This window comes from Corvus moneduloides, chromosome Z (assembly GCF_009650955.1).
Source record: "Corvus moneduloides isolate bCorMon1 chromosome Z, bCorMon1.pri, whole genome shotgun sequence".
Lineage (NCBI taxonomy): Eukaryota > Metazoa > Chordata > Aves > Passeriformes > Corvidae > Corvus > Corvus moneduloides.
In genome coordinates this window covers 3,386,787-3,413,890 of record NC_045511.1, presented here as the reverse complement: position 1 = coordinate 3,413,890, position 27,104 = coordinate 3,386,787, and the positions used below count along the sequence as shown (strand labels likewise).

General features: G+C 38.7%; 1 protein-coding gene across 9 annotated transcripts in view; it reads left to right on the top strand.

Moving 5' to 3' along the window:
• Positions 1-465: 465 nt before the first annotated feature.
• Positions 466-27,104, top strand: part of ERBIN (erbb2 interacting protein) — a 119,454-nt gene continuing 92,815 nt past the window's right edge. For 4 of the 9 annotated variants that reach the window (XM_032095382.1, XM_032095387.1, XM_032095383.1 and 1 more), the window contains exons 1-2: positions 991-1,200; positions 20,688-20,799. The gene's annotated coding sequence lies outside the window, so the exon portion shown is untranslated. Of the gene's footprint in view, positions 748-988; positions 1,201-20,687; positions 20,800-27,104 lie in introns of those variants that run through there. The other 5 variants (XM_032095384.1, XM_032095386.1, XM_032095388.1 and 2 more) reach the window with 4 other exon arrangements.

Sequence of the window (27,104 nt, the reverse complement as noted above, 5' to 3'; positions counted from 1 at the left end):
TTCTACAGAGGGTGTGCAACCATTAAATTAGGAAGCTCAGTTGCTAACGAGGAAACTTCTGTCATTCAGGACTGAATTTGCCTGTGCGAGTGACGCTCCCCTCCAGACGACAAACTAGGACAGGCCCAAACCGGGGCAGCGGCGGGAGGAGCCATTCCGCGGCGGCGAGACACAGCCCCCGCCCGGCGCCGCTCCCGCCTCTCCCGGGCCCGCGCCGGCCCCAACCCCCGCCAGCGCCCCCCGCCAGCGCCCCCCGCCCCGCCGCACTCCGTTCTTGCACAGCCCGCCCCCGCCGGGCCCCATTGGCCGCACCGTCCGTCCCTCACGGCCTTCCCCCTGCTCGGCCCCCCGCCCGCCGCTGTCTGCCCGTCCCTCCTCCCGCCCGCCGCGCCCGGCTGATTCCGCTCCCGCCTGATCCCGCTCCCGCCTGCTCGCTCTTGCCTCCGCCTCCGCCAAGTCCCGGCCAGGGCCCTACTCCCGCTCCGCCCCCCGTGCCGCTGCAGTGCCTCCCCGGGCTGGCCAGCGGTGCGCAGCGCCGGCAGCAGCAGGGGCGCGGTGGCCTCGCCCGCGGCCACCTCCCCTTCCCCCTTCGCGTGTCTGCCCGGGGTGTTCGTTCCCCCTCCCCACAGCTCTGCCGCCTCCCGGGGCCCCCGCTGCCGAGGCCGGGGAGGGGGGCGGGAGGCTGAAGCAGCGAGAGAAGGGGGAAGTGTGCAAGAGGAGGCGGGGAGCGAGGGCGGCGGCGGGCAGGTGAGGCAGACGCTTCAGCCCTAGGCGGTGACGGCCGCGCTCGGGCAGCGCGACCCCGGGTGCAGAGCCGGGGGGGAGCGGCGGTGCCCATCGCGCCGGGGGCGGGCGGGCCGGCGGGCGAGGGGCGGCGGCGGCGGCGGCGGCGGCGGGCCGGGCCAGGCCGGGCCGCGCTGGGTGGTGGGGGGCGCTGCGGTGTCGCCGCCGGGCGGGGCCGGCGCGACGCGGGGCCGCCCGCGGGGCAGACCCCGGCGGGGGCCGGGAGGAGCCGGGCTGCTGTGCTGCCTTCTCCCCGTGCACACGGGCTCCACTGTCCTCGGTGAAAGCTGGTAACATTCTTTCTTCTTCCCCCGGCCTCTGCCCTCTTCCTCCCTTAGGAAAACTCGATTGGATTTAACTTGGGGTCGGAAGAAACTCCTGCCTGCTGGATCTGGTTTAGACGCCCCGACAGATAAGGTAAATGGGGAAGGCTTGGGGTCAGCAGCAACAAAACAACAGAAAAATCCTTCCTCTGGGAAGGGGTGGAGAAAACAAGCAAGGAGTTCACGCATCGTTTTATATCCTGTTTTTGGCCTTCACATTTTGTCTGTGTTTTCCGCCTTGGCCTGCATAGTTTAGCTCTCATTGTGTTTCCTCCCGTCTCGGCTAAACGTGTGAACCGAGGTGCTGGTTTCATGGAGGCAAGGAAAGAATCTGTGAGACCGAAAGTTTTTAATCTCATCGGACACAGAAGTTTCTTTGTTCCGTCCGAGAAGGCACTGAGCTGAAGCTGCGAGACTGCGTAACTGCTGCTTCAGCTGCCTCCCTTCCAAAACGTTTGGTAACTCTGCGAGTATAATTAACTTCTCGGGAAATTAGAAAGTCATGAAGGATGTAGTATGTTTTATTTGATCGAAAGATCTTGAGGCTTTGTGCTTCTTATGTCTGCCTTCGGTTAGTGTCTGGCCGGACTACTTCAGGATTGCTGTTGAGTTTCTTTATAAAAAATGCCCTCCTGGTCATCTGTAAATGTCGCAGTTTTTCCACCCTCGACTGCTGCAGTCACCCGTCTTCTTCCCCTTTGCCCTCTCTGTTCTCAAAGCGATGAGTTGGACTGCTTGTTTTTCAGCTTGTATAGCATAGGTCTCTCCTGCATTTTGATCCTTGTGAAGTTCCTTAAGAATCTTCATTTAAAACAAAATAGAAAACAAAACCAAAGCTGATAGCTGGTTGTCTGACTTCTAAGTGCATGCAATCAAAGCTGTTAATGTAGCCTTGTTTGGTTTTAATGATCACTTTCCCCTTTCTGATTTTTCGAAGAACTCCTTTTTGAAGCTGTTGAAGGGGAAACTAAATGTGAAGTTTTGGTGTAAGGTTTCGTACCTCTGGTGCTTGTTATGCCAACTAGATGCGTGTTTATTTCACATGCCTCAAAGAGGCAATTATAGGTTAGTTCTTTCGTGAAGGCAAGGAATTTCTCACGTTGTGAATGTTCAGGATGAGGTAGAAGCCATACCTCTGGAATGTTTGTTCCTATTTGTCAAACTCAGAAGCAACATGTTGGTCAGATAGGATGTGTATGCTTCAGTCTTGCCAGTGTCTGACATGTATTGGTATTTGGGAGTCTTGGACAAAGTAATTTCTGTGCAAAATTTGTAACACTCCTACGTATGTAGTTCTTTAACAACATGGAGTAATTTAGTGCTGTAAGAAAAAGTAATCCAACTCCATCTGTTTGATATACTGTAAGGAAAAATGTCAACTAAAGCGGGTTCAGAGGCTGATAACAAATGATTTGACTTGAAATTTCTAGACTTACCTTTCCAGGCAGCAATAAGGGTTATTCTTAGGCATCAGAAAGGTCTGGACAAAATAAATGGCAGTGAACTTTGCTTTCCTTATGTGGCTGATGCTTGGCAGAAAGTCTGAATAGAGTAATCCTTTTAAAAAGAACCATCCCTTTCCAGAGCAGTGTTTTAGTCCCAATAATGACTGGAGATTCTTGAGGGGAGGGTGAGGAATTGTAGCCGTGCATGACAAATTTAGTTGTAAACCACTATGTTCGTAATCAAGGCAATTTTGTTTCTTTTCAGCCCTTTTGTGTTTCTCATGATGCACTTGATATTTTTCAATGCCATCTAGAAGAATAGTTCTTTGTAGTGGAGGCACAACTTTTTACGCTAGTGTTTTGTCACCATGGTAGCTATGGATAAGGCCCTTTTTAATGATGAAAGTGTAATTCAGTACTGCTTACAGCTCATGGTTATATCATCGAATGCCATTCATGTCGTTGACATAGTTTGGGAGTTATGAAGGGATGTATTCTTTCTTGAGATCAAGGATCTCAACTAAAAATCAGTCTGACATTGATATTCTTATTATGAACAAAATTATTTAAGCTTACACATGGCAGCTCATGTTCTTGAAACAGCACTTTTATAGCTGTGTGTTGATGGCTTGGGGAAATGTTCTTTTGACCTGGCTGGTTCTTACCCATGAATTAAATTAAGCTCAAGTAAGCATCACTAATTTTAAGAAGGTATGCTTGCAATCAAAGAGCTAGAAGTTCCAGCATATGGCGTACTATGGAACATGATTATCATGAAGATAATTATCATATTAGTGAAAATATGAATAGATCTATCATATGTATAAGCTGTGCAGTAGATAATGCTTAGTGTAAACATAAAGCTCTGTAAGGTATTAATTTGCATGTCATGTTCATACAGAGTGGGTGAGAGGGCTCTGTGGAGAAAATATTAATGATTGATAGTTTCTTAGTGTATTAAGCTGATGGTCTCAGTAAACAGTGTTATGATTTGTTCTCAGTGGAATTTGCTGAGAGTCTGTAGTCCAAGGCATTAAGAGCCATGCTTGGAAGATCAAAGGTAAGGAAAGGCTTACACATGTGTAACATACATTATACCTTGTATATTAGCAGTACATTCTAGAAATAGAAGGGGATGGGAGCGAATTCCTCAACTTGGCTTTCCTGTAGGGCTGTAATGAATCACTGTCTGTCTGCTTTGCGTTCTTGTTTTGTTTTTGTCCTTCCTGCTCCCAAGCCAAAAGGAAAATCTTTCAGGGAAAATGTTGTGTAGAGATCAAATATTTGATATGTCATACCTTCAGCAGATTCTCCCTGTAGAATAACCTGATCTGCTGAAGAAATGCCTGACATTTAATCCACATAGAGGAATTAGAAATCTAACCTTTTCCAAATGAGTTACTGGTTGAGTTGATGGAAGAGTTACTCATACAGATATGAAAATAGTAGACTGTATTCCTATGTGAGAATGCAGATGTTGATGGTGACATTTGAAATAGATAGTTAAATGAAGATTATCTGGAAAAGGAAGATTTATAAACATTGGTATTTTAGCTTGTCAGCTTTTGAGTAAGTAGAACAATGCGTCAGAGGACAGACACATCTCATATCAGAATGAAAACATTGAAGGTGGGTTGAGTAGTAAATAGCCTGTATTTAACCAAGGGTATGGGAGTTATTTTAAGGATTTTTTTTGTTGTAAAAAGGTTACTTCACTGAAATACAGCTTTCTTGTTGAACTAAGAATATGGTGTTCAGGTATTGTGAGTCAAATCTTAAAAATGTACAATTTCAAAGTAAGGATTTAGGAGAGATTTATGTATCTCGCATCTAATTAAAATGGAAAAAATTGTTATGCTGGAATCAATAGTATTTTTCTTATATAGTAATCTCAGGATAATTGGGCTTTTTCTGCTGCCTTGCCCTCATTGTTGCCCATGAAAAATCGTTAGCACCTGGTGGGCTAATACAATGCTTATTCTTCAAAAGCCACTGGCCTATGGAACTGCACAATGCTTATTCTTTAGGAAGAAGAACTGGAAAGCAACCAGCTCAGTTATGCCAGCTTTTATCAGTTCCCAAGCAGTCAGCTATAACTTTGGGGTTGTTGACCACCAGGGACCACCAAAGAGACCCCCAGGGCAGAAGATGCATGTGTAAAGGGGAGGGAAAATATGTTAATGATTTTGGGGAAATGATTATCATATGTGTGTTTATTCCAGGAAAATCAATGAATATGTATGTAAAATACAGTATATAAACAGGAGCTTTTCCTGTACTCAGCATGCACGGTATTTAGGAGGAGCTATCCTCTCGTGCATCCAGCCAAATAAAGAACGCCTGCTTCTTAATGCAACATTGGTGGTAAGGAGATTTTATTTTTACCGATTTTTGTTAAGTTTTGGTGACCCAGATGGGACCTACTTCTGAACTTCAGTGGATCCAAAGGAGCATCATTAGTGACCAGTTCTTTTTAAGATACTTGTTTCTCTGAGGCGTAAGTTTCAGTACAGGTATTTGAATTATTACTCTTTGTACTTTCCCTAAAGGGGATGCAGAAGCATGATATTTCAATGCTAGGGTGTAATTCCACCTTTAAGAATACATTGTGACTTCGCATAATTGAGAAATAAAACTGAGCAAAGCTCTTCCTTTGGTTTAAAGGAAACCAAACTGAAGTGTACTTATGTTGGAAAACATCAGCTTTGCAAGTCTCTTGCCTAGGGTAAAAAGTTTAAGTTAAAAGTTTAAAAGTAAAAGTTTAAATTAAAAAGTAGATTAGTTTCTTTCTGTTCTTGGAAGGAATTTGTAGTTACTTGATACTAAGTGATCACTATGTGTAAGAATAGACAGTGATGATTAAGCAGATTCTGAGGACAATCGAACAATCTTGGCTGCTGTGGAGGTCCTGGTAGTTGTAATAATGTCAGAAGGTAAACAAGCCTTATAAGGCTCAATCTAATTAGATAAGATGGTTTGTATAGGTTGGGTTATAGCTGTCTTGCTGTGAGCTTGTAGTGCGCAAGGGCTACTTCTTGTGTCAGTTGTCTGAGGCCAACCTTAGGAGTGGAAGAAGCTCCGGTGGTTTGAACTATTAGTAAAAATTACAACTACTTGAAGTGAAACACTTATAATTTAAGTCTTAATTTGGAATCCATGTTTTTTTTCCTGCAAAGTGGTCAGGGCTCTGTTCTCCTTACTGGAGAAAGCTCCAATCCCAATAAATAAATAAATTCAAAATATTTGAAGTTCTGATACTAAAAACAGATGCAGAAGGATGGTCTTGGTTTTTGAAGTAAAGTGCTTTGAGTTTTACTGCTGCCTTTGGAGTCTTCTCACCAGTTTTCAACTCCAGTTGGCATGAGAAGTTCCTGTAGCAGCTGCATAAGGGGTTCCATCTTCCTAGACAGTTATGGAAGAGAAGTTTCATCCTTTGTCCTCTGTCCCGTGATGTAGGGTATGTGATTAGTATCTTTGCAGAAATGATTTCTTCAGCCTTCCTTGCTCTCCTTGTCCTTGGAGTTTTTCAGTATGTGTCTTTCAAGACTTCCAAGTTTTGAGAAGCAGAAGAGAGGGCATAGGTGCTTTAAGCTACATCAGTGCATGTACAGAAGCATCTGAAATGTGGTGCCAGATGATTGAGTGTCATTCACAGACTGAGTGTCACATCCAGAATGACTGTAGATAGCATTGTAAGTGTTTTAATGGTGGAAAGTGTTTCCAGGCTTCTGATAGACTGCTAAGATTTGAGAGCTGCTGCTTTTTCCCCAGGTGACTGTTGTCTGCCTGGCATTACTCTACCAGAGAGGAAAAATAATAGTTTAGAAGAGCAATCCAACTGTCAGCAATTTGAGCAAGTTACTGCAGGTCTTTTGTCTTACAAGTAACCCTGAAGATATCATGGCGTTTTATATTTGAGGCTGGGTATCGGAGAACATTTATTATTGTGATTTACAGGGTTTTTTTTTGTCTGTGGAAAGATGTTGCTTAAAAATCTGTATGTGCTTATGCATGCTTGTGGTTAAGACAACATAAAGCTTGGCTGCAGTAGTATTTAGAAGACTGAGGCCTGTATTTTCAGTAAAATTAAACCGAAAAGTGTGTCAACATAGCAGTCTAAATCTTTAGTGACTTAAATGCTTTGCAAATGCTCAGTCTCCATGCTTATGCTACTGAGTGTAATATTTAGATGTTTCATTTACTTAGGTTCCACTTTGGCCTTTGAGGTAGGTCTAGTTGAAGGAGGATCAGTGAACATGCTGACAACAGATAGTGTTCACTGATCTGCTGCTGCTGGTATGTTTGCTTGCTGTGGCATGTTTGTATGTGGTGGCCTGGAATGTGAGGTTGGTAGTTAGCTCCTTTTAGGAGAACATACTAATTTTGGGTTACTTCTGGTCACATAATCATATGTGGTGCTAACCCTGGAGCTCTGTTGGTTATTTAATTTCTGAACTGCTCTATATTTTTTAGGGATTGGCAGTAAAGTTCATCACTGAGGGAGAAAATTCAAAAGTTCACTTCTTCCTGATTCATACCTCTTCAGTTTTTACACCATTTATGTCTGCTATGCTGTAGTAAACTTACACAGAGTGATTTATTCTAAGTAACTAATGAGTTCTTTAAACTTGGAGGAGTTACAGGCAGAGGGAATTGAGTGTGCAGTGCTAGAAAATAGTATTTGGAGCAAACCTACAATTTTACTTGTGACTTTTCTCAGGTCACTGTTGTTGGTTCGTATATGGGTGTCAGGAAACTGTTAAAAACAAGGTGACAAATATTAATGACTCTAAGTAAGAAGAAGTGAAAAAGGATGGAAATAGACATGTTAAACCATCTTCTCAGAATGTGACAGGGAGTGAAAATAGTTGGAACTCAGAATTTGTCAATCCATCTGTCTCTGATCCTGATGGATACGATCAGAAACATTGATATGGGAGAAGAAAAAGCCTTCAGGGCTTTACTATTTTACTATAAAATTGTTCATCTATATCTTATTTGTGTTTTTTAGGAGGGTTTTGTTTTCCTGAACAATGTTTTGTGAGGGTGTGGGCCTTCTGTGACTATCAGACAATCCTGTTCTTCCAGTATGTTATTTTTAATTTACATGTTAAGGCTTTGGGTCTGCTACCAGGTATTTAACCTAACTAAACGAAAATGAAAGTAATACAAGTACTAGGAAAGCAAGATATACTTAAAATAGATTTTAAAAGACTTGAGGTTCATTTACTCTTTCATTTGTATTTATCTGGGTGAGTTCATCAATTTTTCAGGGAGGATTTATTTTGTTTTGCTTTACTGAAACAAAGCAGAAGAAGTGCTGAGGATTCTGGAATCATTCTGTGGTTTTGCAATGCTTTTTTTACTAGAAAAAGATCGTAAAGCAGGCAAACATTTCTGTGGGATTTTTCTGTGGGAAATTGTGGGATCTGTTGGAGACGTATTGTCAAGATTTCAAATGTCCTGACTGTAGTCTTTCATGACATCAGTTACTGAATTGGTTTTGCAGAGCAAATGGTGACACATCAAGAGAAAGATTGTGGCCTTGTCAATGGAGCAGGTTAGAAGAAAGTGTTAGGGAGAGAAACGTGTTTAATCAATATTTTTGTCTTATTCTCTTTCTTACTTTGCTTCTCCCTTTACATAAACTAACTAATGAAGAACCAACAAATTGTTCCTTAACCTTTTAAAAACAGTACTTCCTCTCGTCTGTGGAGTGAGTCCCTGCTTATTTCCACTGAATTTAAATATGTATTTGCTCATTTTAGATCCGTAGCTCACGTGTCATTCCACTTGTGTTGAATCTTGACCAAATTTTCAATTTCAGCTTCAGACTATGAAAGATCTACAGAGGAATAACTTTCCCTCAAAATCGGAATGTTACTCATTTCCCCCAGTTTTGTATTAACTTGATTTTAATCTTTGAGAAGTCTGAAGTATACACTGGACAGTTCAAATTATTGGAAATCACAGCTATGAAATTCTCTGAAATTCCTACGTTGTCCTCCTCAGTCAGTTTTTCCTATTCTGAGAAAAGAGGGTGACGTAGTAATAGCAAACCAGTATGGCACTGTCCCACTTTTTACTGCAGTAGTGTCAAAGTATTTTTTTCTTTATTTTTTTCTCATGCTGGAAAGCACAGTGTGTTAGAAGTTAAGTAACACTTAAAGTTATTATTAAATCAACTTTGAATTCAGTTTTGAGGCTGTAATTAGCATTTTGATGAGAAAGAAGACTCTTTAGTTCATCTTAAATCTCCTGTCAGGTGAAAAACTTGGTTTTGGCTTCTGATAGTGAATTACTATCTCTATTGAAAACAACACTTTTAAGAGGAAGTGTACTTAAATATAATTGTCTAAATTCTAAGTTATTCATAAAAATTTTATTCTAAGCAGTAAACTATTGTTCTTCCCTATCTAAAGAGGCGAAAGTACTTAAGAAACCATTCAAGAATAGCTTTCTTCTAATTTTTTTGTATCAGTTGCTTATTTTACCTGCAAAATGCCTGATAGACTAAAATAAAAATAACGTAACAGCTCTCTTTTCTTTAATCATCATCCATTCACTTAAAGGGATGCAACACTAAGTAAAGGAAAAGACAATTTAGTACAAAAATACTAACTTAAATGTTTCATCACTGTGTTGGGAATGAAAAGAGATTATAAATTGGCAAAAATCAAATATGCATTGTGAGAGAAAAGCTGAGTGAATAGAGGACAAGAATAATGGTGCTTATGCACACGGAAGATTGAAGAGTGTTGTAGTTAGAACCACTGCCAGTGCAGAGAGGAGTAATTCTTCTGCATCACCATTGTGAACAGCTAATTGGGATGTATCAGGATCTGTGTAGTGGTTGTAGAATTAATGTAACGAAGAACAACAGACAGAGCTAAGTAGGTTCAGGGGTTTCTTTATATGTCCAGGACAGTAACTCTTAAAACTGCTAAGAATAATGTTGAGGTAATATGTGGCATAATTATTGTATAAACTAGAGGGACAAGATACTTAGAGTCTGGAAAATACAGCCTTTTGTTTTGTTTTGTTTTTTTGAACCTTTGCTTTTTTAAAAAATAGTGGCTGCTCCTTATTGTAGCAGTGAAAAAGCTGTATTAAAGTAAAACTTTTTAAAGCTGCATTGTGAATAAAAGCTTCTGGTTTTAGTACTGCATTTTATATTAAACATGTAAGAACAAAAACCAAACCAGCTTGTTGAAGTGGATAATACTTAGAACACAGAGACAGAAGTGTTCTTTAAAGGGGGAGGAATTATAAAATGAAATGGAAGTCTAGTTCTATCTACTATTTCTCTTCAAGCAGTAGCTTCCATTAGGGCACTGCATAGTCTTTTAAGTGTTGGAATGCATATTTATTTGTGGTTTTTGGTAGGATATATATTTTTTTGAAATCTACCAAATTCAAAATGGGGAATGAACATACATACCCACATGTACTTCCTTTGAACTCCATTTATCTTTCTGTTACCATAGATGGAGTTACGTAACCTGGATTTGGTGCAGCAGTGTTTTCTGAGTGTGGTTCTTCCTTCCCCTCCCATGGACCCAGTATCTGCTTACTTTGTATCTCGGGTGTTCTGGGCCTGCTGTGTTCTTCTGACCTCTGTTGTTTGATCTGTCCTAGGTTTAGGCAGGAATTCTGGCAATTGCATTTTTGAGGGGGGCATGCATGTAAGGCAGAGCATCAGGGCCTGGGGTTTTATGTGTGGACATACAATTTAGTAAGCAAAATAATTAATTTAAATAACCAGTAATCTTCTAATAATAAATGGTTTCTTTTTTAAATTATCTTTTCCCCTTTCTGTTTTCTGTGCTGACCTGTTTTGTGTTGCAGATCACCTGAATTTATCTGCAGCCAATTACGTGCAGAGTCTGATTAATGGATGAGAACTTTTATAGTTAAATACTGCATATTTACAGCAGTGCAGCTTGCTTGTCAAAAACCTTTGGTATCTGCTGCAGATGGCTGCATAGTCTTAAGGAGTGGCTTCCTGGCTGCATTGTACATGAAGTGCCAAACACTGAGAGCAGTTTTGTTCTGGAATGCCAAAATACATTAAATCCATTCAGGAAGCAACATATGTCAAACGAATAAAAATATCATATTCATGTGAAATAGAATGTGGTGATTATGTTTTTCAAACCTATTTTATTTCCTGAGTTAAGGGCTTAAAAAGGACTTTTTGTAGTGAGGATGGTATTAAATACCAATTGCTGACTTACACTGTTAGCATTTTCACTACTGTTTGTTTCCCCAGCCCCTATTTTTTCTTTGTTTTATATATGCCATAGATGGAAGTTGAAACCAGTCAACTGGTTTCTTCATCAATAAGGATGAAGAAATAGGAAAAAGATAATTATGTTTTCCTCCTTGGATATACAGGCCTGTGCACAGTATACAGGTGTTTGGTGGGTGATTTGGTTTACTTCGTTCTTTGGAGGTTTTGGTTTTATTTTGGTTGGTTGGTTGTTTTTTTTTTAAGGCTAGTAGCATATGTGTTTCTTTACAGCGCTGTGAGAGAAGTATATCAACCATGGTTGATAGAAATAAGCAGTGAAAGATTTTGCTTCTGCCCAGTGTCTAATTCCAACAAGTTCTCAAGACAAGGAGTAAGAACATTTACAACTAATAGCTCCAAATATTGCAGAGTTTATAAAGACACAAGCCCAAGGCCTAGCGTTTTGTTGCTTATTATTCCATATTGGCAAAGTAGGTGGTAGATAGAAAAATACGTGTGTATCTAGAATCTGTAATTTCATCATGATTAGTTTCTAACTAGTATATTGCACAATTTTTACTTACCTGAAATAATTTAAAAGCCTTTAAAAGCCTCTTTAAGCCAGAGGAATGAAGTACATATCTTCTAAGGAAATTTTGCTTGTTCTTTCTGAATGTTTTTCTCTTGTTTGTTCTTTCTGTTCAATCACTATGATTAGAAGTGGAGGTAAAAATTAACTTTAGTAAATTAACTTATGTAACATCCTAATTGCTGTTCAGTCTTGTGTAAGAAATGAGAGGTCCCGGAAAGAGAAGACAGGGCAAGTGTTTTACTTTCATAGCTGTGGAAGGCATGGATTTGTTTAAAACAAGCATTTAGTAATAGAGTAGCTTCACATGAAGCAGAGGCTGTAGCGGAGGCCATAACTACTGTAATTTCTGTGCTTTTTTGGAGTGATTGTAAGACATCAGTTGTGAAGCAGTGTTGGAAGCTTGATATGTTCTTGTCTCTTGGATTGAAAAAGGAGGTGCTGCTGTGTTTGTTTTCTGGTTTAAATTCCACTTCCTGAGATTTTCAGCTGTCCCATGGTAATGGTACCACCATTTAAAGATGTGCTTATCTGCTGAGAGATGAGGTAAATCCTGGAGTTGCCTGTTTGTATTTTGGACCAAGTCAGCTGGGTTATTGCCGGCTTTTGTATTTGTTCTGGCAGTCCAATTGCCTTCCCTGATCCTGGTGTGTGTTAGTTTGATTGGTCTCAGCCTTCTTTGCAATAGTTATGAGAAAATCTATAGAAACATGTTCCAGTATACCTGAGCTTTCCTCCTCCTCCTCAGCCTTTGTTCTTCTTTGAAGTGTGATGTTTATCTTCATTCTAATCACCAAATCTTGTGTTTTGTGAAGGAGTAGTGGTCCTGCTAGCCACAGGGGGGTGTGACCTGTTCAAGCACAGTTAATTCCAGTGTTTCTGCTTGTCTCCCAGCTATCAGTGGCTACAGGAGGGTTCTGTAGCTATTGAATTGTAGGAAGTACCAGAAGTATTAAGACAAAGAAATGTTTTCTCAAGTCTATGTTTTCCTTTCGTTCTTTTGTGTATCTGAAATGTACTTCAGGTGTACAACCAAGTATCTATGGGCATCCTGCTCCTCCCTGCACCTTAGAACTATCTGTTAATTCTGTTGAGTCTGGCCTGGTTTGCTGATATTTTCAGTGTGAAATATCAAGTTAAATCTTACTTGCAATTTAGCCCTTGTCATCATCAGTAGCAGGAATTAATTTTCAAACAGACTTGGAAATTAGTTCACATGCCTCTGTTCAAATTGGATGTGCTACTATCATAGTGTTGATGCAGTCCTCCACAAAGCATAATCTTGACACAAAATTGGGGTTTGCCTTTTGGAACATGCAAATGTTACAAATTGCAGTGTACTTGCAACAAATACAGTATATTGTCTTTTCTCACTCTTTAACCAACTGAAACTGTCATCAAAGCACTTGTCATTTCTGGTTTTAATAGACAAATTATGCTAGGGATTCTGCAGGGGGTTTTTTGCCTCCTTGCATTTATTCCAAAATTCTTTTCTAAGATTTTTCTCTGCTGTTGGTTGTAAATACCTATTTTATACCTCTCCGTTTAAACAGTTGTGTTGTTTCATCTTTGGTTGTTTTGTTTCTTTTTAAGGTACTGTGTAACTTAATTTTACTGTATGATTTAATTAACCATGACATATAACTGTTTTGACTTTTGAAAGCATATTGACTGTTATGCTTTGTTTCATCCTTTCTTGTGGTTTCTCCCTGAATATGTCCCTTCTCCTTAGGCTCTCCAAGACCTTGGTAATGTTGATTTGGAAGCAGACCAGAAGACAGCATCATTGAAGGATTTTTTTAAATGAAAAAAACCTGTTTCTATTTCTTCTTATCAATATTTACTATTAAGTCTTTTTTCGAGGTGCATGGTGTGGGTGGCTCTAAGTTAATCAGTTAGTAGGATGGGATGTAGAAGAGGAATTTAGATGAGAAACTTGGGTGCACTGTAGAGACTGGTTTCATCCATACCAATTACTAACATTGCTTTACATCCAAACATCTGAGGGTTAATAGAAAATGTCTTATTTTATGGGCTTGATTTAGGACAAATCACCTTTACCGTCAAGATTGGAAATAAGTTGCATTCTGCTCTAAGTCATGGGCATCACCTATTATAAAGTGGCAGCTTTCTGATGCTCTAGGAAGAACTGCATTTTGTGTATCTTCACTTACATTTTAAGAACAGTGGGATGTGAAAGATACGTCTAGATCAGTGACACTGTTGTGTACATAAATATCAATTTTTGTAAATCTATTCAGTGTATCTATGGCTTGAATTACAGGTTGATATTAGCTGAATATTTAAAAAAAATTTTTTAATGTTAGTATTAGGCTGAAGTGAAAAACTGAGACTTTCTGTCAATAGTGGCTCTTTACAAAGCACTTCCTTGTATTGGTCACTTTGGAATTTAAAAAGGGTTTTTGCTTTGGTTAAAAGAAAGTAAGTGTATGTAAATTTTGAACTTACCATGTTGGGGATGGCCATATACTTTTGTGTGCTTTATTCCCATTCCCTCAAGTCTTTAGTAAATTGAAAGCATTGCTTTGTAGGCAAGTAATTGACTTTTTGTTGCAAAAACATGCACAGCACATGCTAAGCAACAGTGTCTTGAGGTTCAGACCACATCCTCTGAAAATTTCTTTCAGTTCTGTACAGTATAGCTTACTGATACAGTCAGTGTCCGGACCAACCTGTTTACTGGATTGACGGAGCATCCTTGTTTCTTCTTGGCTGCCTGTAGATATTTAGCATGGCAAATTTTTCTTTTTTTAATTACTCCCTCCTGCCCCCTCTACCAAAACTATGAATCCAAGGCAGACTAAATTATAAATGTGACACGCATAAATGAATTTTGCCGTCAGCTTCTGCTGTTGTGAGCATTAAAATATGCTTGCATATGGTTTTTGATACATCTTTTTTGTACTAAAAGAAAAATACCAGTAATAATCAAGTTATCACCTTTACTTTAAAGGAGTCTTAATTTATAAAGCCTGTGACTAAATGTCTGGTCTTACATTGTGCTGCAACTCCTCTGCATGCATCTGCTTTGCTTCTGGTGTGGTTCTTTGCATTAGAAAGAAGACAAGGTACTGAAGGTGAAGGCAAGGTATTGAAGGTGGAGACATGGTACTGAAAGTCAGTGAGTTGTTGAGCAAACTGATCTTAAAAAAAAAAAATTCTCCCCGATGTCTTGCAGTTTAGGCTTTTTGGATCAGTTACTGATTGAACTTCCAGTGTGGTTATGCAAACCCTAGCTGTAATAAAAGGCAGGTTTTGTTAAAGGCAGCTTAAAAGGCAGAGAGAAAAGCAGAGATTACTCTTGCTTCAGCAGGCTCTAGTTTGAATTTTGCACAATGGAGATTGACTTGCCTTTTGAGTTCCAGTGGCTGGTTTGGAATAGTCTTCCACTTACCCACAGTAAATGTAAATGTTGCTATTCATCATCAGTGATTTGATCCTTGATAATACATACATAAAAGTCAAGAGTGCACTTAAAAACTGGGATACTTACCCAGTTACATCTCTTTTTGGGCAGATTTAAAGTCTACCACCTCCCATCTCTCCTGCTTTTTCTTGCCATAGATTGACTTGCAGACTTGAGACAGTAGGATGGGAATTTAATGTTTCTCTGTAAAATGGTTTTTAATTGCTGCAGGAGTGTGAAATAACTAACTATGGAAAAGGAGAAGCAACAATGAAGTCCTTTTCTCCTGAAGGCTATGTTTCAGAGCACTTGCTTTTGACACTTATATATCTAGCCTCTTTAGTTCGTTGGGATTTCTGGTGGCTTTGTGTTTTTCATTATCTAGAGGGATCTCTTGATTGAAATGTGTAGGTCAGCAGTATTTGAATGTGGCATGCTCTGCCTTCAGATTAGACCTCTAGGCTAGTATGACTGGAGAACTGACAGGTGATGGGCAGTTGGTGTGATTAGTAAACAAGTTCATATGTTATGTATTATAACAAAATGATGGACTCAGAAATGTCTGTCACAGTGTGCAATGCCTTTAAAGTATTTTACTTTTTCATTTCAGGTGGGCAGGGTAGAATCACCTTCATTCATGGAGGAATTAAAAGTGCAAGGTAATTTAGGGGGCAGAGGATGGAAGAATAGAAGACATTTAGCTTGATCATTTTCAGATCTTCTGGGAAGGTTGCCAGCTGCGTGTGGAAGTGCTGTAGGGCTGTAGTGAGGAGCCATGTATAGTGGCCTCACTTGACTGTATTGCAGGCATGAAATGCAGGTGACTTCTGATCTTTCCCTCCTCTAGCCAGAAGGGCCAAGCCCCTATATTAGGGAGGAGGTGGCACTCATGGGCATGAGGTGAACAGAAACAGCTGGTATTTGTGCTGTTACCCACTTTTTAAGACTCTGATACTCTGGTTATCTCTGCTTCTCTGGAGAGAGTTCTGTGATCTATTAAAGCACTAGTGAATTTAAAATGTATTTCTTGTTATCCGAGTTTAAATTGCTCCCTACAATGCCGTTCTTAGAGTCATCACATGACAGACCTTTAAACTGAGTTGTGAGGACTTTTTTCCTTCTCCAGGCACACCAGTGTTAGTAGCAATTACATCTGTGAGAGAGCTTAGCTGAACACTGCCTGCTTACTGGACTACTAAGGCATCAAATGGATAGTTCTCAATACATCCTTAAGCAGTTAAGGTATTTCTCATGACAGCAGTTGTCTATTTGTATGTCCTGCTCTTTAATCTGCAAAATAACAGTTTATCTTCTGGCTGATTGGTAAGTATTTGATGTAGTGTTTCAGGGGAAATAGTGATTGCTGTAAGATAATTTATTTTCCTAGGGTTCAGAGATAGGAAAGAAGCTCAGAATATATTAAGTCCCAAATTATCTTGAATATTGTATTTGGGAAGATAACGTAGGTATTAGGCTTATTCTTTCAAATTATGTAGTACAAGGATTAAGCTATGCAGGATTTGGAGATACTGAATTCTTCCTGAAGGTGGTTTCTAAATTATGATCTTCTGCATACTTGAGAGTAACTAGTATGATGATATTCATTTCTCTGGGACTGGAATTTTGAAAATGTGATGCAAAGGTTGATTGTTTCTTTTCCTTCCCTTAGCCCAGACTGAAAATACACTAGGATTTTTTTCTTAAATGCATGCATAGTCTAGTTAGTTATTAAGACACTGAAGTGACTGTTGACCTTGCAAATGAGCGTGGAAAAAGTTGCGCATTTTATGTTTCCTTCATATGTTATTTCAGTTGTGAGAGTCTATCTGTAATAAGAATCTAGAGTGTGGTAAATTGGAATTGACTTTGAACCTGAGGGCAAGTGTATCTCCTTTTGGTACAGTTTCATGTTTGCATTAATCCCTCCCCTTCTAAGTGAATGTGGGACTGAAATACTATCAACTGCATTCATTTTTTGTGTTTCTAAAGTTATCCTTCTCCTGTATTTTTTCCACTTAAACCAGAAAGATTTGGGGTTTTTTTTTTTTTTGTTTTTTTTTTTTTTTTTTTTTTTGTTTTTTTTGTTTTTTTTGTTTTTTTTTTTGATGCTGCAGTTTTGGGATTTTGGGGAAGAGTCAGATTTTGAGGGACTGGCATGTAGTCTCAGTGCATCTGGCATGTCTTAAAATGCTGGGCAGAAAAGGTCTCTGAAAGATAACTGTATGTATTTTTACATTTATTCTGCTGTGTGATTAGAATACAAATTGAACACTGCTTTTTAGGTGTATTTGCCTGTATTTATATCTCTGTATCTTGAAGTAAGGAGGGGTATGGGGGAAAGGCTATTTTAAGATCAATAAAAATGACTTGTTCTCTCTCTGCTAAGATCATGTATTTTCTGGTATCAGTCCTGGCACTTGGATATGAACTGTGAGTCTTGCGTGCTGGAATTATAGCCAGTAGTGAGGCTGAGCTTAGTGACATTAACATGTACTGCTGGAGTGGGTTCCTTTCCACCCTTCCCCTTGAGTCATTGATCTAGAGAAGAATTTAGGATCCAAGGCAGAATTTAAGTGTTAAGGTTGCGTACAAATCAGTCAGCTACTCAACATCAAGTATTTAAGCTCACAAAGTATCTGCAAGTTGATGCCCTCTCCTCCCAATCACCTGGCTTCCAATAACCAGATCATCTTTTAACGCTTTGAAGGATAGTAGTCAAGTGTGTTTAAGCACTTATTACAGGGTTTTTTTTTAAAGTAAAATAAATACATATCAAAACAACTTCTTGTAATGTAGGCTAACTAATTTTTATATGTTATCTGTAATTATATGCATCCTCTGTTTGTCCGACCTAATGGAAAAAAATATACAAAGTATTTGTTTGCTTTCAGAAAGCAATTGAGGAGAGCTTTTTATTCAGTTCATGCCCAACCGCATTAATGTAGTTGCTAAATTATTGATTTTGTATGTGCACTGCTAGTAATTATGCTCATGAATTCCTAAGTTCATATTTTTCTATTCTTTGGATTCAGCTAAACCATGCTTAACAAAAATTTAAGTAGCGTTTTTAAGATTGTCATGGTAGATGAAGAAAGTGGAGGGGAAGAATCCTGTGGTAATAAATGATTTTTTTTCCTGTTCATTGTGAAAGCAAAATGTTAGCTTTTATGCACAGATCTACTGATTCAGTAGAACTGACTTAATAAATATCTCAAATAGTTTTTTTTATAATATTAAACCTTGATTAGTAGAATATTTCTAAATTAGTTTTGCTGCTTTAAGTGATCTTTTCCATTGCTCACTGCTGTCAGTAGTTGCTCTTGCTAAGATAGTGGTATGATGATGTTTCTTGGCTCTGGGTGGAAATGAAAGTAGCCTCCATTGTGGTGTTCCATCTGGCATCTTTTTCCAGTACGCTTAGCCAAAGTGATAGATATCCTTGGTTTATAATGTAATATTACCAGTCATTTTAGTGTAGGCTCTAGGATACATTCTTGCAGACTCTTAAGTGCTTGATAGAAGTACTAACTGCACCTAATTTTTCAAAGTACTTAAACAAAATTTCGTATATATAAGCAGACCCTGATCATTCATGTCATATATTGAAAAAACTGAGTAACAGTAACAGGGGACTGGAAACAGTAAAATGGAAAAAAATTGTTCTGTGTTTTAAGTCACTTTATTTTTGAAATGCAGCATGGCTTTCACAAGTGTGATAGTGGAGTTAAATCCAAGTTGATTCTTCTCCTAATTGTCTTTGCAGCCACAAAGGCTCCAAGATATTGTCTACAAGGGGTGATTTTAGGTATTCAACAGCACAAATCTGTCTAGTTCTGGAAGGTCCTGGTTGTTAATAACTGTTGTGAAAGGAGTTTATAACTCAAATGTAATACGGGTCGTTTTTCATATAGTGACCTGCCCATCAGCCATTTCAGTTGAAATGGCTTGTTGGTATTAATTAGGTAGTGTGTTTCAATTAAAAATTACACGTCTCTGATAATGAAAAAGCCGGAAGTAGAGTGTAGCCTTAGTTCTACTTACTTTCTAACTTACCCTGCTGGGGGGGAAAACTGGCCTTAGGAGAAGAAGTGTCAAAAGTCTTTCTTCTAACAATGTGCAAAAATCTTATTTTCTTACTCCTCCTCAACCCTTAACTTTTGGAGTCTAGTTTACCACTGAGCACTTGTATTGTGCATGCCCGGTGGTCAAAAACTTGAACAGGTAATCTGGAAGAGACAGCATGTTCAACAGTCCATTCTTTATCTATAAAGGTGCCACTTACATCTCAAATTGAACTGAATCTTCTCTGGAAGATTTCAAGACGAGAGAAGGAAGTTAGTCTGCTCTCCTTGGTTAAGACCTGAGAAAGCTATTCCAGGCTTTACATCATAGACCGTCAGTTCCTGAGCAGGGTGTTTATGAAGGGAGTTGCTGGCTAGATATAAACTTGATTTAATGCAATACTTCTGTTAGTATTTTCAGCCATGCAAGAATTTTGGCTGTAGGTGGGAAAGCAGTAGGAAAATTTTAGAAGGGAAGTTCTAGAGCCACCACTTTAAGGGTCAGCAACCCAATTTTTTTTATTCCTGAGAAAGCCAGGAAAGTAGCAGTGCAGTCATCAACTGTGGCATCCTTTAGAGTTTCTGTTTGAGGTGGCCATGGCACCATGGGGAGCTGATACCTGCAACGTTTTGGAAAAGGTAGCTGAGATCTGTTAAACAGCTGTGTTACTATGGATGGTTTAGGGTTTGTGAAATCTCGGTGTTTTGACAGTGGCAGAAACACTTCTTTTATTGACAATTCTGTTGCTGCTGTTTGTCTTAGAAACTTTAGGAATCATGAAACTCGGTTTTGTGGCTGTATATTAAGTGCTAATCAGGATCTGATGTCCTGAAGAACAGTTTATTTCAGGAAAGATTCCATTTGTCAACATAGAAACCTAGATTTATTAGACCTTTTTTCTTTTTGGTGGGATGTATTTGCTGTTTTAAAAACAGATGAGAAACCATTTTTCTGTATTTTGGCACTTTATTTGAACTGGCTTCAACAAATGTCACCAAGATGAGGCCATGGGTGTGTTCCGCATGCATCCTATATTTACTGCATACAAGACCACATAGTAAAATTTGTATCCTCAACATACAGAGTGTATGTCAATATTTCACAAATCTCACCAGGCGGAGTAAGCTTCTGAGAAACAGATCCAACTACTTGTAAGCGTCTCCACTCTTGCCAATAGCTGTGGCTGCAGACTTTCAATAAAATCTCATGTTAAGCTAAATGAAGGCAGCTGGTAGGTTTAGTTGAAATAGTTGAAGCTTTTTTTAAAGACTCATCTGTTGCAGTGAGTTTTATTTCCCCATGAGGACTGTGGGAGCATTTGTGTCTGTGTGGGTGGTATAGATTCTTTCTATATATTCTCTTTCAGAGAACATGCTTGAGATTGACCACAACTGTAGTGCTTTGAGAGGAGGTTGTTCATTTGAGGTCCCGCGCTTAACTTCTTGCTGGTTTTGGTTACATTTTGTTAATCTGATAATTGACTCCATTCGTACAAATAACAGGGAGCTGAACTCTAGCTTGCTAGCAGTGTATGTGTTTCACTTTTGGCTGCCATAGAAGGAAGAAATGATAATCAGTTCTACCTTTTCTGTGTTTTGACGCACTGCTTTTTCTGTTTGCATTATGTTCAGATTTGACAAAGAATAAAAATGCATGTTGGTAGAATGGTGGTTGTTGTGGTAAGCTACATATTACTGCGTCTGTGTTGTCTGTGTTTGATTCTGGTGTAGAACAAAGTAAATGTGTAGATTTGAAACTGTCTTAGTTTTGTGCAAGGCGGCTTACACACATCATTTTGAAAACACTTCTTAATTCTCTTTCACAGATCCATGTGGATGGTTTAATAAACTGTTCGACGTCCTGGTGAATCTGTGGTGCCAGTTGAGAAACTGATTCAGGCTCCTATGGTGTAAATTATCAGTGGTGGAGTAATTTGGGTAGGTGACTGTCCAAATGTGTTAAAGGAGATAAGGGGAAATAAATGTTTTGGGCACACTTTTTGTTTCAGTTACACTCTTAAGTGTGCTATTAACATCCTCTCTCACCCACACATGTAAGAATGACAAAGTTTTAACTGCTGAATTTGTATTACAGTAGCTTGTAGGGATGATGATTAATAAATATGAATTGGGGTTGCTTTCCCTCAAGGGGTGCTGGGATTATTCACTGGGTTGGCAGTCTGGTGCACTTGAGTCACAGAGCATGGTCTGTTTGCATTTTAAAGTTGGTACAGCTCTGTGTTAGCACTTGTGTAGAGGTAACCTGACTTCCATTGCTTCTACTCTATTTTTCTGCATTGTTTGAATTAATTACCCATTTTATGGTAATGTATTCAGGTAGCTTTGTGCAAAAAATAAAAGGAGTTTCAAACAAATACTTCTTCCTTGGATAAGCTGACTTAGATGCTGTTATTCTATCTAGAGAAAGGTTAGAGTGATTTGGGTTGGTTTTATTTTTGTTTTGGGGGAATCAACTTTTTTTTTTCAGTTGCATGCATGTACTGTTGTGGTTGTGTATATTTGTTATATTGTTAGCGGTATGTTTAGGGTGGCGTAAGACTGAAGGGATGTTTTTTTAAAACTTATTTTTCATCCCATTATTTAATAGCAGATGCACATAGGTGCTCAGAAAGGGGTCATAGGGAAATAGTGAGAAAACATAACTAGAATGATGTGGCCTTTAAAAAAAGAAATTTTGTCCCTAATTGAAGTGCCACAAAAATCTTTGGTAGATTACAGTATATACTGGAGTAGGTAATTTACTTTCTTTGTCCTAATAAGGACTGTTGAGCAAATGCATTTTTTTTATTCTGCTCTCATAATCTCTTGCTCTGATTCAAGAATATAGTTAGAATGCACCCACAAATATGTCTAACTAGCCACAGAAAATGTTTGGCTTTTGAGAGGGGAAATATTTTAATGGCAAAAATAATGTTTTAAATGCTTAATAATTGCAGAAATTACGTGCTTGGAAAGAAGGTCATCATGATATTTAAATTAGGAAAAATTGTGAAAAGACCGTACCAAGTTTATGAACTTTTGCTTGAAAATGAGCTCATGGAGAAAGAGTGGGTTTTATTGAAATAAGTTAGATTTTGAGGAGCACATTTTTTTTTTGAGAGGAAGATCCTAAATACATGTATGTATATTAAAAGTACTTGATATTCTGTGTGAGGGCTTTGCAATTATTGTTTCTGTAGATTCCTGTTTACAGTATTTTAAAAAGTGCTGTTTTTCTCTGTTAAACTTTTGAGGCTTGTGTCATAGTTCTGACTAGAGAGTGATATTGTGGAAAAAATTGTCACAAAAGAGAAACAATTTTATCATTTGGATAGGCTGAGACTTCTAATAAGCTGCTACTGTCCTACTTACTTCAAAGATAACCACAAAGTGGACAGTTCAGGCAGCAGTGCATGGCTTGAAAGAACCTCTTCTAAATCCTTTTTTTATGCTACCAATATTGTTCAATAACATTGAATGTGTGTAAGATAATAGGCAAATACACGGATTTGAATATTGATAATAATTTTATGTTAAATTAGAACATTGTTTTATAATCATAGTTTCACTGTGCATCTGCTTGTTTTTACTTGGAAACACTTCAGTCTTACTGGGGTAATTCAAATGGTATGCTTAAATCCAGAGTTTGTTTCTTCTTGCTTTGCAGTCGTTTGCTCTTAAGTCTAGTCCCTTTTTCACTCCTAACTGTTGATTCATTAGCAGCCTTGATTAATGAGCTTTTATTGGGGGAAGAAAATCTCTACCCACTAAAAAGAACAGGATTGGGAAGCCAATGCTTTTTGATAAGCTTGTGGCTGCACACGTCTTTAATAATTGAATTGTAAAGCATGTTGTGATGAAATATTTGCTGTAGGCATTGCAAAAGGCCTAGTAAGTGTTCCCAATGTTTTGCGATCATCTTGGATAGAGGCTTTTTAATGCCAATTGAGTGCATGTTCCCCAGCTTCTCAAAAGTTCTGTAACAAATAAGTTTCTGGAAAAGTTCTGTAATTTGTCAAGCTGCTAAATTCACAGTGAGCACAATGCTTAGGTCCAATGTGAAGGTAGTGTATCAACTTGTATTTACAGGTACTGAAAAACAACATGGAAACAGAGACCATAAATGAGTTTTTACTTGCGAATAGCCAAAATACATGACAGAAACATGAGACTAAAGGTTGTCAGAGTTCTTAGTTTTTTTTAACTTTTTGTAATCCATACACTGCCTAATAGGTGAATTTGACAAGAGTCTGAAATCTTCATTCTTACAGAGTCTTGCAGCTTCTTTTGCAATGTATTTGGAGTGTATTTCATCTTCTGACAATGCTTTATTTAAGGATGTAATTTTGAAGCTGTTTAATTACAGTCAAGAAAATTCCTATTTCATTGTCTTGCTCTCAAGACTTCCACCTGAATAAAGAAAACTACACTGGCTAAAAAGGATCCCCTGTATCTCATCCCTTCCGTGTTCTTGTATTCTTTATTTTGGACATGTTCCAAGATTCTTATATAAGCTCTGGTTTGCATATTTAATCTGAGTTAGCCCCCTTGACTTGCTGATTCATTTCTCCTTGTAGCAATAAACGCTGCCCCAAATCTCCCCCTTCCTAGTTATATTTGACAAGTTCTGGCATGAAGTGCCTGCTCAAACATATCTCAGGTATTTCAGCTGTGAAGGTTAAACTAGTCAGCACGAGATGTATTTTATCTTGGCAGTGCACTTGGGGGACTCGTCGTTCTGCCAGCCTGGTGTTCCCTGTAGTGCAGGGAGGAGGTATGGACAAGCTGTCTCATTAACTGAAATGATTCTCAGACCCATGGGCACTTCAATAGTAACATAGTCTAGACTGCTTTGTTGAATGTTTTTTCGTTTAAGGACTCAGGAGGAATGGTAGTTAGTTCGTCCCTTAAAATGTGTGCACTGCTAAGAGAGTTTAAGCAAGATTAGGTTATCATGGGGTTGACTTGTGTGATGAGCTTGCTGGCTGTCACACGGCCAGAATTGGGTATTGTAAGGAAAACATCCTGTCTCCATAGAGGCAACTTTGTTTAATTCTATGCAAAGACTAGATGTTGAGGAACTCATGCTTGCATTATGCAAGCAGTTCCTGAATCTTATTTGTCAATTTAGTAACTCACAAATAAAAAACTTCTTTAGTAGTGTCATAAATGTGTGGTGGTGTCAGAGAGGAAGTATGCAGAGAATTCTTCTAATGTATTTAAATAGCATGGCACATTCTGCCTTCCTCTTCCCTCTCTCCTTGTCTTCTCCATCTACATTGTTCCATGGAGATAGAATCAAGTGCTAGCTAATGTAGGCAAGTAAACTTCCTTTTGACAGTTGTCTTTGAATGTCAGTGCCTATTTCTTCAGTTAAGGTTTGCTTCTGTGTTATTCACAGACCTCACTGACAATTTCCTCCTTTCCTTTAGTTTCTTGCTTCCCCCCTATCCCAGGATATTTTTTTCTTACGGATCCAATTGTATACAATATACTACAAAAGTATATTTTCCTCCTAGTGGGAAGAAATGATGGTGAGACAGATATGCCTAATAGAATGCTTTACCTTCAGTGATGCAGTAAGCAACTGTGGGGAGCTGTAATGGATTTGCCATAGTTTGGTTTTCTGCCAAAATATTTTTCTTTATATGAAGAGTTGTAAAAGTTTACAAATTCAATTGCACAGGCTTATATAAAATAGTTTTCTTCCTCTATCATTGCTGTGTCTGGAGGATCATACAACAATGGTGTGGAGAGCTGTACAGATTGATGTCTTAGAGAATTCCACATCAGGATGAGAAATACTGGATTTCACAAAGTAAGACCTGGTAAATTTGAAGCTAGCCAGTCTGCATCAAGTTCAGTCCAAAGAAGCCTTGTACACAGGAAGCAAAAAGAATTAGTTGATTTTGATTTACAGGGAAGGAGTAACAGGGGAAGTGCTGTGTGTTTTGGAATGCTATATTGCCATGATGATGTTATAGTGCAGATTATGTATTTGTGAAGATCTTTAGCCATCCAAGACAGACAGTCTGTCATTTTTTGTATAAGTGGACAAATGGCATAGTGTTTCTGCAGGTCCGAGTGGTCTTCAGACACTTCTGCTTATAAGCAAATTAGGACAAAGGTGATGATAAGAGTGAGCTAGCTGGCTATACAAGTAGTGTAGAAGGAGTGGGTTTTCCTGTTAAGAAACAGCGGCTTGATTTTAAGGTGAAAAGAGGTGACAGATTTTCCTCAAAAAAAATGACTGGAAGTAAATATCGATTACAGAGGAGAGGCAAGTAGAACATCTATTAAAACGTGCAGAAGGAAAAGTACCCAACTTTTTTCTAATACAAATACAAGATATTGGAAATACTGCTTATGAAGGACTGATGAATAATTCTAGAAATGTTTATAAAGAAAAAAGTGTTGGGTACTCAGTTTGAAGGAAAATAGAAAAAGCTTATGGTTGATCTGCATAGTATCGCTGACCCTTGGTAGAAGGAGTGATGTGTTTGATGGTTAAAATAGCAGCTTGCAATTTAGGAAGGGCAAAGTGAAGGAAAAAGACAGTGCTATTTTGATGAGAACTGAAAAAAAGTAACATTTATCAATTGGTTTTCTCTGTGGTAAGCCACAGCAGAAATAGCTTGTTACGGACTGTCAAATAGCAGTCCCATACAGGATGATTAACTCCTTAAGTACAGGAAACTTAATTTTTGTGTGCAGGTGGTCTTGTACTACTAATACTAAAATGTGCATTTAAAAAGATGATGGATGCAGTATTTTTAGAAGTCATTATAGAAGGATTTGGAGTCACACCTATTATTGAAAGGAGCCCAGTAACCAGTAGTGTATTTAAAACCTCCTTGTTGTTGAGAAAGTATAAATGACTGTGAATTGACTTTGATTGTACGTAATAAATATGAAGTTTAATCAGCAGCATTTATTTTTTCCTTTTTGTAAAGATCAGTTGGAAGCCATTCAGTGAAATCATCTGTATAGAAATTCCTTTTCTACTCAGTTTTAAAGGGAAATCAGTTAAAGGATGTTTTACTAGATGCTTAGAAAACATTAAATATAAAACCAGCTAATATAGTAGTGAGAAGTGTGCATCTGTTAATTAAATGAAGGGGGGAAAAAAGCTAGAGCAACGAATTGTGGGTTAGAAGCTGACGACTTCAGAAAGTGAAGGATGAAGGGAGTCTGCCTAAGATACCTAGGATGCTAATGTTAGGACCACTTAAGTGAGTGAGAATGAGATAAAATATACTAACCCTTTATTTTTTATAAATTTAACAGATATGTTTAATTTGCTTGGCAAAATAGGAGACTTTTGTAATTGAGAAAGTTGAGAAGAACTTGATGATCAAACTCATTTGTTGGTAGGCTTATTCAACCGACAAATGGTTCACATTTTAAATTTTTTGATCAGTCAGAAAATTGTTTGATTGTAATCCTGTAACTAATTAGATTCAATGTGGTTTTAAGGTAGAGGATTCATATTTTCCCCAGAATATAATGTAAAATGATGTTTTACTCTTGTGCTCCCTTTCTCTCCCCCTTGAGCTAGTTGCGTAAGTGAGAAAGGAGCCCTGCTTATCTTTTGCATTTAAGGGCTGCTGTTTGAGGATACAAAACTGCTTGATTTGACTTTTGGCTAGATGGAGAAGCCTCTCTGGACTTTTTTGCTATTACTAAGCCATGTAAAATTCAACCAAGAGAATGTTCTTGCTCATTTTAGATGTTTATATGGTTGCTGCTTCAATCCTTCCTTACCTTTAGTGCTAAAGTTCAGACTTCAAGTAAAAAGTATTCCCGAGTTATTCTAAATCTCTATTCACAGCTACAAATGTTGTAATTTATTTTGGAGCTGAAATACCTTCCCTTTAATCAAGAGGTAAAACTTTCTGAAAGTTTGGACCTGTTGTAGTAGGTCCTTAGGAGGGCCATGAAAATGACTGGAGGGCTAAAGTACCTCCCCTATGAAGACCGGCTGAGAGAAGAGAAGGCTGGAGAAGAGAAGGCTCCAGAGAGACCCTGTAGCGCCTTTCAGTACCTGTAGGGAGCCTACAAGAAAGATGGAGAGGGACTTTTTGCAAGAGTGTGTAGTGATAGGACAAAGGGGAGTGGCTTTAAACTGAAAGAGAGTAGGTTTAAATTGGCTTTTGGAAAGAAATTCTCTACTGTGAGGCACTGGAGCAGGTTGCCCAGAAGAGCTGGGAATGCACCATACCAGGCTAAATCAGGCTTTGAGC